Source organism: Glossina fuscipes, unplaced genomic scaffold (assembly GCF_014805625.2).
Source record: "Glossina fuscipes isolate IAEA_lab_2018 unplaced genomic scaffold, Yale_Gfus_2 28, whole genome shotgun sequence".
NCBI classification, from domain to species: Eukaryota; Metazoa; Arthropoda; class Insecta; order Diptera; family Glossinidae; genus Glossina; species Glossina fuscipes.
The window spans coordinates 6,064,830-6,077,688 of record NW_023998423.1 but is presented as its reverse complement, the minus strand read 5'-3'; positions in this window follow the sequence as shown (position 1 = coordinate 6,077,688).

Below are 12,859 nucleotides of genomic sequence, written 5' to 3'. Positions count from 1 at the left end.
TTTAAAATATGACAACAACTTTCATGTTACGTGTTTGCATTTTAATATTAGTGAACAGACAACTTGTCTTCTAACAGCATCCAAATAAATTGGGAAAAGGAAAACAAAAAAAAAAAAAAAAAAAAAAAAATAGCAAAAGCAAAAGCTAAAATAAGTAAGAAAGATACATAAACACTCCCCAGGGCGAATTTTGATTTGCCTTCTTAGGTGTCAGTGGGCCGATCGAGAGGTATTTTTTGAATGAGAGCTTTCAAGCGGTTCGCTATTAAGTTGTTACTAAATGTGCTCTACCTTATAATATTCGCTATTTTTTTTTTTTATTTATTTATTTATTTTTTATTTTTTTTATTTTTTTTGGCTCATTTTAGTATACGTGGGGCGTGCTTGTGGGCGCATTAATTTCAAACTTATTTCGTTTATCTGATTTAGGAATGCGGGCAAGCTTAACTGTGGATGATAATGTTACAACCAAATTAACTTATTTACTATGGATGCATAAATGTATTACCTAAAGGTTACCTTGCATGTAAAAATATATACAAACAAAAAAAAATAATAATAATTTGAAAGCACTGGAATTGTAAACGACAAGTAAATTATCATAAATGACAGGCCATGTCTTGGAAAATGATACATAAAATTATGCTGCAAAATTATACGCAAACACCCACTGGCCGAAAGCAAAACTTCATGTTATGCATTAAGTTGACTGATTCAGAAATAAAATGAAAGTTGATTCTATTTGAAAATATAATTAAAACGAAGTAAATATTTTAAGGCGACAACTGATCTACTACACACACACATAGCTTGCATTAATATTGAGAATGTTTTCACTTGAAAAAAGCCTTCATTGAGAAACATTGCTAGAACATATAATAAACAAAATATTTTTCACAATTTCCAACAACTGTTTATCATATTCCTGGCAATATGAGAATGTCGTGTCGAAAGACCCCATGTTGGTTTGGCAGCGAGCGTACTTCTTGAACTTTGCGGAGCTGCGTGCCAGCCACGCCAAAGTGCATCGATCTCGACACGTGGTAATCAGAAGACGCTTTTTCTGCAGCAACCTTGACAACTCTAGGAACAAGTGATTAAAAAATCATATTTCCAATCAATTCGCGACACCACTTTTAAGCCATTAAAGCCAAAGCCGACACCTCGAATACGATATGTGTCGGTGTGAATGTCAAAAATGAGATTTTGAGCTTTCGCATGATTCGTTATATCTTTATGTATTTATTTACAAATGAAATTTAGCTAAAGTAACTGAACGGTCAAATTCAATGGACACTTAGAAGTAAATCTTATACTTACTATTTATTAAAACCTAATATAAAGTATATAAGTAGAGGTAAAAAAAAAAATAATAATAATAAAATTAGTTCATGTATAAATAAAAAAAACAAATGTACACAGCTAGCACAGTGGCACACCAACAAGCCGAACAGATTCCAGTTGCAAATGAACATTTAAGCCTTTGGAAGTATGCAAAAGTTTGGCAACCGATGCCAGTACACAACACCAGTTAATTTTCGGATCCTAGCGAGATATTAAGATTGCAAGTTAGTTTAAGTCCAATATTGAAATTAAGTGATAGACAATCATTTAGACTTCTGCAAACAACTCCGAATGGATTAAGGCAGCGCTCATAATTATATTTACATTGACTCTGCTTAAACAACATAAAGTGCCTAGAGAAGCGGTTAGGGACATTAAAGTAATGTGGGCGAATCGACAAGATCATTAAGTAACTTAATTAAAAAGAAGACACCAAGAATAAATCTACGCTTCTCAAGTGACGGTAAGGATAACAGGAGCAACCTATTTTCATAAGGAGGCGCGTGGCAACCCAAGTTCCTAAAGATAAAGGAAGAATTGCTTTTCAACTAATTCTATTGAATGTACATAACACCTGTAGAAGGGCGGCCTCACAACCGAGGCATACTCAAGTATTGATCTAACTAAGCGCAAGTACAGCTTCTTTGTAATGTAAGCACACTTCTGCTCTTTGGACCATCCCTGAATGAGGCCAAGCGTGGATCTAGCGTTACTTAAAGAGAGCCCAATTAAAACGTAATCTTTGATTGGATAGATTACCTAAATAGATAAGCGAATCAACGTCTTCCAGGTTTTGTAAATATAGGGAATCAGTATTGAATGCCTTCCCTCTCCTTCCCTCCTTTCATTTTTTTAGGTTTCATTTTATAGAATTTGACGAGCGCGATGTAATCCTACAATTGTGATTCCAAGGAGAAGGAAGAAATCAGTCTAACATCGTCGGCGTACATTAAGATCTGAGTGGATGTAACCACCGAGGCGAGACCATTAAGGCATAAATTAAATAAAATCGGTGCTAAGTGGCTGTCTTGAGGGACGCCTGACGTCATGGGAAATTCATTCGAGATGATGAAGTAAAACGGAACCCTGAATGATCTCTTAGGCAGATAAGAGCTTATTATCCATTTCACTAAGTACAAAGGCGTCTGTATACGCTGACCATCTCACTAATACTTTATTGAAAACTGTTATGTTAGGTGAGAGGAAGGCAAAATCATCGAATTTAAGCTTTATGTACACAAATTAAGGCAAGGACTTGTCATATAGAACTTTTAGACTTGCTTTAACCCTTCTAGGATCTGCGGGCAAGAACCTCGAATAGCATTCTGTCCATTAAATTGCTCCCTCATAACGCATTCGGTATTTAAATGTCCCAGTGCTCCGTAATATTTTTTAAAATTTCATCGATCCTATCAACGATCGCTTGATCAGAGGGACGTAGATCTTTACTGTTTCCAGAGTCTGGCTTTTGTAACGATTCTCCACTTATATATCACCAATCTTTTCACAGGCCTGCGAAGCGTTATCGTCTTGGTCGGCTTGATTTTGCTATATGTCTATTTTCAAAGCGCAATTATTTCCGACTAAATTACTTCGGGATAATTGTTAGTACGTTCTACTTTCTGAGCATTTAAGCCCTAGAGTATGCTTTAGTAACATTTGTAACCGAAAAGCTGCGCGAGCGCGAGGTCATCTATTTGGAGAAACTCGACGAATTTACTGCTTCATCCATTACGTGAAGATTCGACCTAACTAACAATACAGTAAAAGCTTCTGCAGGTAAGGAATAGAAAATTCGGCTCAAGCCTAATACAATTTTTTCTTATTAGTGACAATTAGGTTGGAGGGAAGATTCTGTCGTATTTTAAATAGGCCGGTAATTTTTCTTGTAAATAAAAAAAAACATCTCGCTAGTGAGTCATTCGAATTCTTTTTTTTTTTCGTTTTCTTACCTGGTGCATAAAATAAAAGGAGTCATTTTTTACCGTTCATCATTTAGTTGTGATATTTAAAGTGAAAAACATGTCAGTAGATAGAGTGCATTTATGACACTGCATTTTGTATGAATTCCAAAAAGGAAGCAACGCATCGGTTGCATGCAAATATTTATGTGCGGTATTTGGAAAAGGCATTGTAAATATTCGTACTTGTCGAAGATGGTTTAGGAAATTTCGTTCCGGTGACTTGAGACTCCAAGAAAGTCATTGATAAAGATGTTTTCGGATCCCCGATCGAATATAATCCACATTTAACAAGTCGAGAAATTGCAGAAGAATTAGGTATTCATCATGCAACTGTTGGAGATCACATTACATCTGTTGAGTTTGCGTTAAAGCAAATTCCATGAATAAAATACGACAGAACTTTCCCTCCAACCTATTATAAATGTATTTGTAGGCGTCAGATAACTACTGCCCAAGTTTTTTGAAAACTTTTTTGGAATTTGACGGACCGAAAACAAAATCCAATAAAAGAAGCTGACAAGTAGAAAAATTATATCCACCCCTCGACTCACTCAATACTTGATTTGAAGCATAGCTGTGCGCGGTTTTTTCAAAATTTTAGCAGCTCTGTTGCTCTCTTTTCTCCCACGTATCGTTATTCTTATTATTTATCTCTCCTTTTTCGCCTGTGGAAAGTGTACAAAGGAGAATGTGATTGTTTGTCGTTTTACGACTTTACACAGAACGTATGTGTTGCACAAGCGAAGACATAAGTGTATTAAAATTTATCTCGTCTTTACTGTTGGTGTACATGTTTATACATATATGAATCGTGGCGAAGAAAATGTGAGAACTTTTATGCCCCCATCTTTCAGTTAGAAAAGCACAGACGTGAAAATATATTGAAAAAGAGAAACAAGTAAAAAATGTTATAAAACCTTAAGAACGAACCTTTAATACCCATCGCTACTACATTGGTGGGTGCATTGGGGGCATTAACAAAAATATTTATATTGTATTTAGGGTATTTATATCAATCTCGGCCCTTATGGGCCTCGTTGTGAGTCTATCACTGTCACGCGAATATTTGCGCAAAAGTTCACATTGATTTCATAGATTTCTTCAGCTCACTATTGGGCGTAGATTATACCCATTTTCAAGGTTGATGTGATTTGATCCTCAAGCAAAATTTGTAAATATTCAAAGTTTTAATCTTCTAACTCAGTGTCTGCGTGTGACACTGAACGGATCTATTGCAAACAGCAAGAAAATCCTCACTTCGAAATTCTTACGCCAGTGACGAGTGTGCGTACTTGAAGGAGTCCATAAAACTTGCCTGCCTATGTAACAAAGAGAAGAATAAAGCGATGGTGCCCGCGTGTTACGTTGAGCGGTACAAAAACAAAACTAGTAACCAGCTATGATTATTTCAAGTGTTTTTGTTACCGCGAACAAGGAAAATATGATAATTGCATGCGATCGCAGTGCGCTTATACCATAAACACAAACAAGTCAACCACTACTCTGCTGTTTCTTACAACACATGTTCATCGGTTAAAAGATCAAGATCCCCAAGGCTGCCGGTAGACAGTTTTTTTTTTTTTTTTTTTCTACACACTTACTTGTAAATGTGTTGTTGTAGTCGTGGTGCTGCTATGAAATTGTCAATAATTTGATTTGGTTTACGAGCTATTACCACAGCAGCCAATACCATCATCTGTTTTGTGGCTACGGTGCGGCTGTATGGACAAAGCTAGAAGATCTTTGTAAATGCCGTTGTAAATAGACTTTAAACTTGAAAAGATTTTCTTGGTTTTTGGTAGCTACAGGCTATTTTAACGTAATTGAACACACAAACAGATTAGAAGATACTATATATGTACTCCACATGTGTATTTTAACTCGATAGTCATTTCATATTAAAACGACGACGACGACATACTCTCTTTTTACTATAGACAACAGCCAGTAAGTGAATAAAGTGCAGGTAGTTATTTTCTTGTCAGTTAAGTGCCGGTTTACATGTTTCTTTGGATCACCATGTGAGAGTAAGTGCTGGTGTATTAGAGATCACATCTTAATTTCAAAATTTATTACAACTGTTTATTGTAATAACAACTTAACGATTATCGCAAATTTATTAGTTCGCGGTAGTTCGCCTTCTGTACGGGAGGATTAGCAAGAAAATGGGAACAGATGCTTAAGAAGGATTTCTTATTTTTTATGAAGCTGTTAAAGCGGCGTGAACGAGATCACTTACGTCAAGTCATAAACTGTTTTCAACTGTGACTTAAAAGGTTTATTTTATTGATAGGTCTTTATATCGTTAAGAGTCTATTAAGTTAGCTGTTAGATGATGGTCGTAAAATTTTCATCTCACCGCAGCCGGTGTGATTGTTTTCTATTGGTTTTAAAATACACACTCGAACATTGTTTTCAACTTGAAAAAAGATATGTAATAATAATTTCATTTCGTCTCTTTCTAAAAGCGCGTTTCAAGCATATACCCGAGCATCGAAGCAACAAAAGCAAGTTTGTTAATGAAGAAATTATTTCTAGCTTTTTCATACCCATGAAATTTTTTTTTTTTTTTTTCAAAATATCTGTAAAATCCAAACGGAAGCTTCAGAGACCCTATGAACTCTGTATATATATTCTTGTGCAGCGTGAAAGTCAGAGTTGATTCAGCCAAGTCTGTCCGTCTGTGTGTCTGTGTGATGTGTGTTGTTGGCACTCTCCTGGTCGCAGAAATCGCCTTCAAATTTGGTAGAAACATTGTAAGTTTCTGCACGCATGTTGGTCTCGAAGATGGATGACGAAATCGTTGGACGTATACTGAACGCAACTCCTTTTTTTTTTTTTTTTTTTTTTAATTTTTGGATTTTTCCTCGCTACTCGGAATTAGTAAAGTTAGAAACCTGAAATTTTCCACATTTCACCCCACTCCTTACATGCAAATGATTAAATTTTGTTCTCATACCCATAAGTGCATTTTCACGTTTTTTTAGGTTTTATGCTTATTTATCGTAAGTCAATCAAGACCGAATGTTTAAGAGTATTTTGTACACTCCTCAAATAAAGATCTTTTATCTGCTTAAAGATAAACTAATTCTAAAACGATACCGCGATTAATATCTTCTTAATAATACCAGCGACATGCGTATCGTGGTGCATATGCGAGATTCGACCTCCACCGAGTATAACTCCCTTACCCGTTAAAATTGATTTTTAGGGGAAACTATTAAGCACATATTCACGTCTGCAGAAAAAAATAATTTTTTAAAGATATTAACCAGTGCCATGGCTGTATAGCATTTTTAATATAAAAGGGGCTTGGCTGTCCATAGAATAGCTGATGCATATATTAATTGGAAAAAAAATTATTCAACCTACACATCTGCAGCCAGTACCTTACGTAGGGCAATTTATAAAAATTTGATATCAAATAACAGGACTTTTTTATGTACAAGTGTAGTCCAGTCGCACTGCTTTATACAACGTATGAGGGTATGAGGCTTTCTCCTTTGCTTTGGCATAAAATTATCTGAATAGAATGAGTAAGTCAAATACATTTTACATAAGAATGTAGCGATATATATTCATATGTCGAAAACTTGTTTTGTGCCAATTTTCATTATATAATACCAAAAACGGAGACGAAAGGGGTTCAATATAAACTCGTAAGTTGAAGAAAAAATTCCATGGGAAGTCTTTCAACACACAAGCCCTTTACGAATTTAATACGCCCTGTGTTACAGGTTGTGTTGTGTATAATTAATTTTAACATTTTTACAACTAATTATATCGGAAAAGTGTCTACGATTTACTAACAGATGGACGTACTTAAATGCACAAAGCATAAAAAATTAAGTATTTATGAGCCAACTTTCCATCCATCTTATAAAAGAATGTAGAAGTAATGAATAGGATTCCGCCAATAGCTTTGACGAATACACTTGACCATTGTGGTTATTATTGAAAAAAAAGGAATTTTCCGAATATCATTCCGATGTTCATTTATATCAGTTGCCGGTAGTAACTTTCGTCAATTTTCTAATGCTTGCTATGTCTGTCCTGTTCGTAACACGTTACACCGATCTCCATTTTCCATCATAAGCCATGATCCAGCAATGCTTTGCTTCAAATTAGATGGCATTAGGAGCGCTTGCGCAAGAGGCCCCTATAACATGTGCGACTCTCAAAAAGACTATGTTGTGAGATGTTAGAACACACACATCTCCCGATGGGTAGCATGAGAAGAAAACATGTCACAACACAACCTGAAAAGTCGTCTTGGATGTCTGCACTATTGAAATGCTTTGCTTAGAAAGACGAATTTGCGCTTAAAGTTCCTGTCTCTAAAATCTTTTGACTAAATATGAAATTATGCTTAACCGCGGGCCAAAGGCCCATTCGAAATTACGGAAGCAAATAAAAAAATAGTATGTAATTAGCCTAACAATCTTACTCCCGACGTTGCTTATATAAATATTATGTCGTACTTTTTCTAGTACGTTCTCAGGTGGGCTTTGGTAGTCTGGTTGCTGCGATATGCATACTTTCGTGTGCACGGAAATAAGATATCGTCAAATTAAATTACAAATGTGCGTCTATTAGTTTTTTTTTATTTGGTCTCAATAGTAGAAAAGCGTTGTTTATCGCGGAAGTATTCCCGCGAGTAGTCGATTAGTGGAAAACAGCAGAGAAGAAAAGAAAAAGGAAGAAAACTTTTATTTTCGTAAAGATTTTTTATAATTAAGTTAGTGTTTTGTGTATATCATAAGGGCAGGTTTTTGACGAATTTGGATGATGTTGGACCGGGGCCAGGGTAAGGAAATTAGGTTTCCTTTAAACTAAATCAAAAACTACACCTGACGAAATTCGTTAAAATTTTTTATGCACACACAAAGGTGCGTTATAACGTTTCGGCAATAATATCCATACACTATATGGTAAACAGTAGCAAAAAAAAAAAAAATCTTTTTATTTCTTATAATATATCTGCATAATGTCTTCTTTTACTTTTGCTTAGTTTTTTCAATAATTTTGTAGAGTGTAATTACCAATTATCATAGCATGGGCGCGAACCAAGTTTGAAGATGAGCCCACATTTAGGCAAAGACAAAAGGTTTAACTGCACGCCACTTTCTCTTTTAGTTTTGCTTTTTTTTTGTTAATTTGCTGACTTCGAGAACAAAAGTCCTTGCCGGAGCACATACTTAAATATTTGAAACTTAAATATTCAGAAAATGTAAAATTATGTCCATTCTGATCCTCGTAACATACACGTGAGCATTTTAGTGGCTTTAAATTCATATATTAACTGAAGCCGGTAAAGCCATAATGGTGTCTTGTGTGCCTTCATGTAGATATTATATATATATATATATATTCTATATATGCCTGCTTAGCGTTTGGTAATTTTGTGGCAATTTTAGCACGAATTAGTTGCAAATTACGACTGAAACTAATTGAGCAAAACATAAAGTTTACAATTATGTACTTTTTGTTTTTGTTTTTCTTTCTCTTTTTCCTATTTTACTTTTAGATATGGTCAACTCCCAATAGAACTGTTAAACCGAGCGTACAGTTGACAGCGTATGAATATAGAGTATGCTAAGCACTTTGTTCTTGTTGCTGTTATGGTTATGTTTTACTTTATTCCACAATTTGTAAAATTATTTGTCATTTGTGCAAAACCAACCGAATTAAATTTTAACAAAATTGAAAACGACGAATAAAACGGGAATGGCTCAAACCGTTACTTTGGATGCCCATCTTTTATGTGCTTGTTGTTGCGCCCACTTATTTAAGAAGTATACTACCTAACTACTTAATAATAATAATAATAATAATAATAATAATAATAAACTATATAAAATGTTGAAAAGATCTTTAGATCTTTAGCATCATCTGTCATTACCTACCACGTCAACAATGGACCATTTTCTATAATTCTCTTTTGTTCCAATTGCCATGTTTGTGTCAGAGCTGCGATATACCTGCCTGTACGTAGAAGATGTTTATTTTAGAATTCGAATTTCAACATAGTCGCAGGAACCGAGCATTTCAGTTCATAAACAAGATAAGCAAGTGAGTGGAACAAAAAGTGACGAAAACAATAAAAAGTGGTGGCTCTATCCTAAATAGCAAGCATATGAAAATTTTCCGCCGCCTGTCTGTAGCTTACCTATACGTACGTCGAGCCATTTTTTCACATCTTCCTTCGAAACGAAGCGCCATCCAGCAAATGCATGACGCGTCGATGCGAGAAAATGGTAATTGCCGGGATTTGAATCTTGGTAAGCTGCTTCCTAGCTGAGTGATTCTATTTCGCCTTATGTACTGCAGAGCACCGGTATGGGAGAAAATGTCCTTGTATTGCGCTTTTTGATAATTTCATTGTTTTTTTTTTTTCAGGAGCAAACAGTTCAAATCGATTAACTAACTGTTGTGACTCGAGTTTGATGCTAACCATTTCGTCAGACAGTAACAACTCGTGGCAGAGTACATTAGTCCCTCTAACTACAGAACATCGTTTTCTTGGTATTCTTTTTATGAATGCAATATCATATATATACATACATATATATACATTTTTCCACCATATGGAAACTATTGCTACGACACAACATATTCCCGTCTATAACGATATATATCCAATTTAGCTGATTTTTGTATTTAAACCGTTATCAGTCTAAAGAAATAATTAAGATAAAATTTTATTATTATTATTATTATAAATTTAGCCATAGAATAAATTCTAAGACAAAGGTCTTAAAGCACCAGCAACTAAGGCTTTCGGCTTTATTAAAAAAGTCTATCGCATTTGAGATTTGAACCCACGACCATTGAGTTGCTAGCCGAGACTCTTGCCTACTCGACCACTCAGGTGGGCAAGATAAAATTTTATATGTGTTGCTGTATAGAATAATAGAAGGTGTGACTGGCAAAATTGACTAAGCGTCGTTCGTTCTATATATGCGGATTTTGCTGACTCTAAACAAGAGCAAATATTTCAAGTTGAATTAATTGCGGACGAAAACAGACGATTTTTCTTATCCAGATCGGTCAAAATACAAAAAGTCGATGATATCTATAGTGCGTATTATTTTTCTAATTTTTTTTGCAAATCTAAGAGACTTCATGGAAAATATATGCTTTCCTAAGGGAATTTTATGGGCTATGATCTATTATCCTTAAAGATAAATAGCTTTGTTTGGAGTGCTTTCATTGAACTGCAGACGTACTAGGTGCGTAACTGCTGAGTCGGCGAGACATTTCGAGCTTTTCAGATAAAAATTCCATTTTCGCAACTCTTCAGTATAATAATAACCTTGTGATTAATTACGAATTTCATCGTAATATATATTTGAAGATCTACAAAACAAAAAGGAAAACGGGTTTGGATTTTAAAATTTATGTTTAATATTTAGTAGGAAGCATGAACACATGAAGTTCAAAGAAAAGAGGAGAGGAAAGCACTAATAAATAGGTAGTGCCTTAGAAAAAAAAAAAAAAAAGAAAAGAGAAGGAAATCAGTAGAAAGGCATCTACACGTGATATTATTTAAGATTCTTTATTGAGATCTTCTTCCCACAACGTTGAAGCCTTTATCGGCGATAAGGACTAATAGTTGACATTTGTAGTCTTTGCAAGGCTTACAAACTCAACTATGCACACCTTGTAAATAACACTTCCGTGACACATAAGTGAACACTGTCAGGAAAGATATTCGTTTACTTGTATTTTCCGCGAATATTCCCGCGGTTAAGAATGCTGCATGTTCGAATTGAAGGCGTGAGCATATACAACAATCGAAAAGACTAGTCCAGGTAGATTGCTTTCAAGGCGGATACCCATATTCAAGAACCGAGCAACCGCGGTAGTGTAAAGCCTGGGACCCGAGGAGCTCTAAGCACTGCGTTCAACAATGCTAGACAGACGAATGTTAAAGGGCCTAAAGGATTAGTTAAAAGACCTCTACCAACTCTTCAAAACATACATATAAGCCACACCTTACGCCGCTTCTTATAGACGACGAAAGTGAGGCCGCTAGCTACATTAAGAGTAGGTGAGAGTACTTTTACGACACTCGCAATCAATAGCGGCTTTATGTGGGCTATGCTTTGCTTTGTGAGCATCTGTCAAGCTGAAAGGGGCTACAAATTTCGAAGACAAATTTTCATAAGAAATATTGAAACGTGACTAGGTCGTGTAGTACGCGAAAAGAAACTAAAATAAATTTCACAATGTGATCGCAAAGGACAAACGAATGCCAAATATGAATAGGGCGCGCGTTAGCTTAAGCATAACACCAAGGCGAAGGTTTCTCTGTCTTCATAATTATACACTATACGGCTTTGTGATAGTCTTTGCGAGTGCAATAAAAATTATTGTAAACAATGTAATTCATTTAGGTTTCCATTGGTTCGACTTAAGTTTACACTTATCGTTTCAAGCTCTGTTTGTACCATTGTCGGTATGTACGTATGTGTATCTTGCATACATACGATGAGGCGTGGTTACAAATGCACTAATAATATAGAAAAAAAAAAAACCAAAAAACTATAGATTACATTGTGTTTCAACAGAGTGTCACATATTCCCGTGGGTGCCGCAATTGTTCTGAGTGCTTGGGACGTTAGCAACGGGGAAGGCATGCAGGGTAACCTATTTCAATTTACTTTTATTTCCAAATGCGTACGTGCTTTTTGTGCTTCGTTACGCGTTAACATTCGCAAATATTGTGCGAAAAGCATACATTGTTATGTACATATATACAAATATATACGCACACATATAATGTGCACACACGTAGACTGTTTACCATAATAATAAATTTTAATTTCAATTTAAATTAGTCATCGCCTGTCTACTGGCACACCATTTATTTTTTACATATATTTTGTTTGTTTCTATTGTTATTCAAATAGCGAATCGGTAGCTAATTTATGGCATATTTGCAAAAAACGATTATAATTTCTATTAAATTTTGCAACAAATATAAAATGAAAAAAAAACAAATTTAATTTTTTCACATTGTCATTATAATTGCTGGTAATGCTGTCGCTGCCACGGTTAGATAATTGAAAATTTTCGTGCAACTTTTTGCAGCCAATTATATAATAATTTTACATCAAGCAATGACGTAAAATGTTATTGAAAACTGAAAGTTTAATATTTTTTCGCTTTTTTCCTGTTTCACGTAAAAACTAAACCAATCCAAGCAAAGGTAAACATAAGAGATTTTGAAAGAACTGATCAAAAGTGGGATTTATTTGAGATCTTTTTCGAATATTTTTCTTTTTCTTCTTCTTGAATGGTAAGTGAATCCGCAACAGATGATGATGATCCGTCGCGCAGTGCCAACACAGCACAGTGTGAACAGAAGTTTTCTTATTCGAGCCTCAACAAAGTGGATGACTGGTTTAGATTGTTGCTTACAATTAGTTGTTGTTGTTGTTGTTGTTGTATTTATTGACGCTTGTAAGTATTTCCACATTATGCAAGTTTTGCTTTCGCCACGATTATTATACCCTACACCACTTGTGGTATAGGGCAGAAGTAGC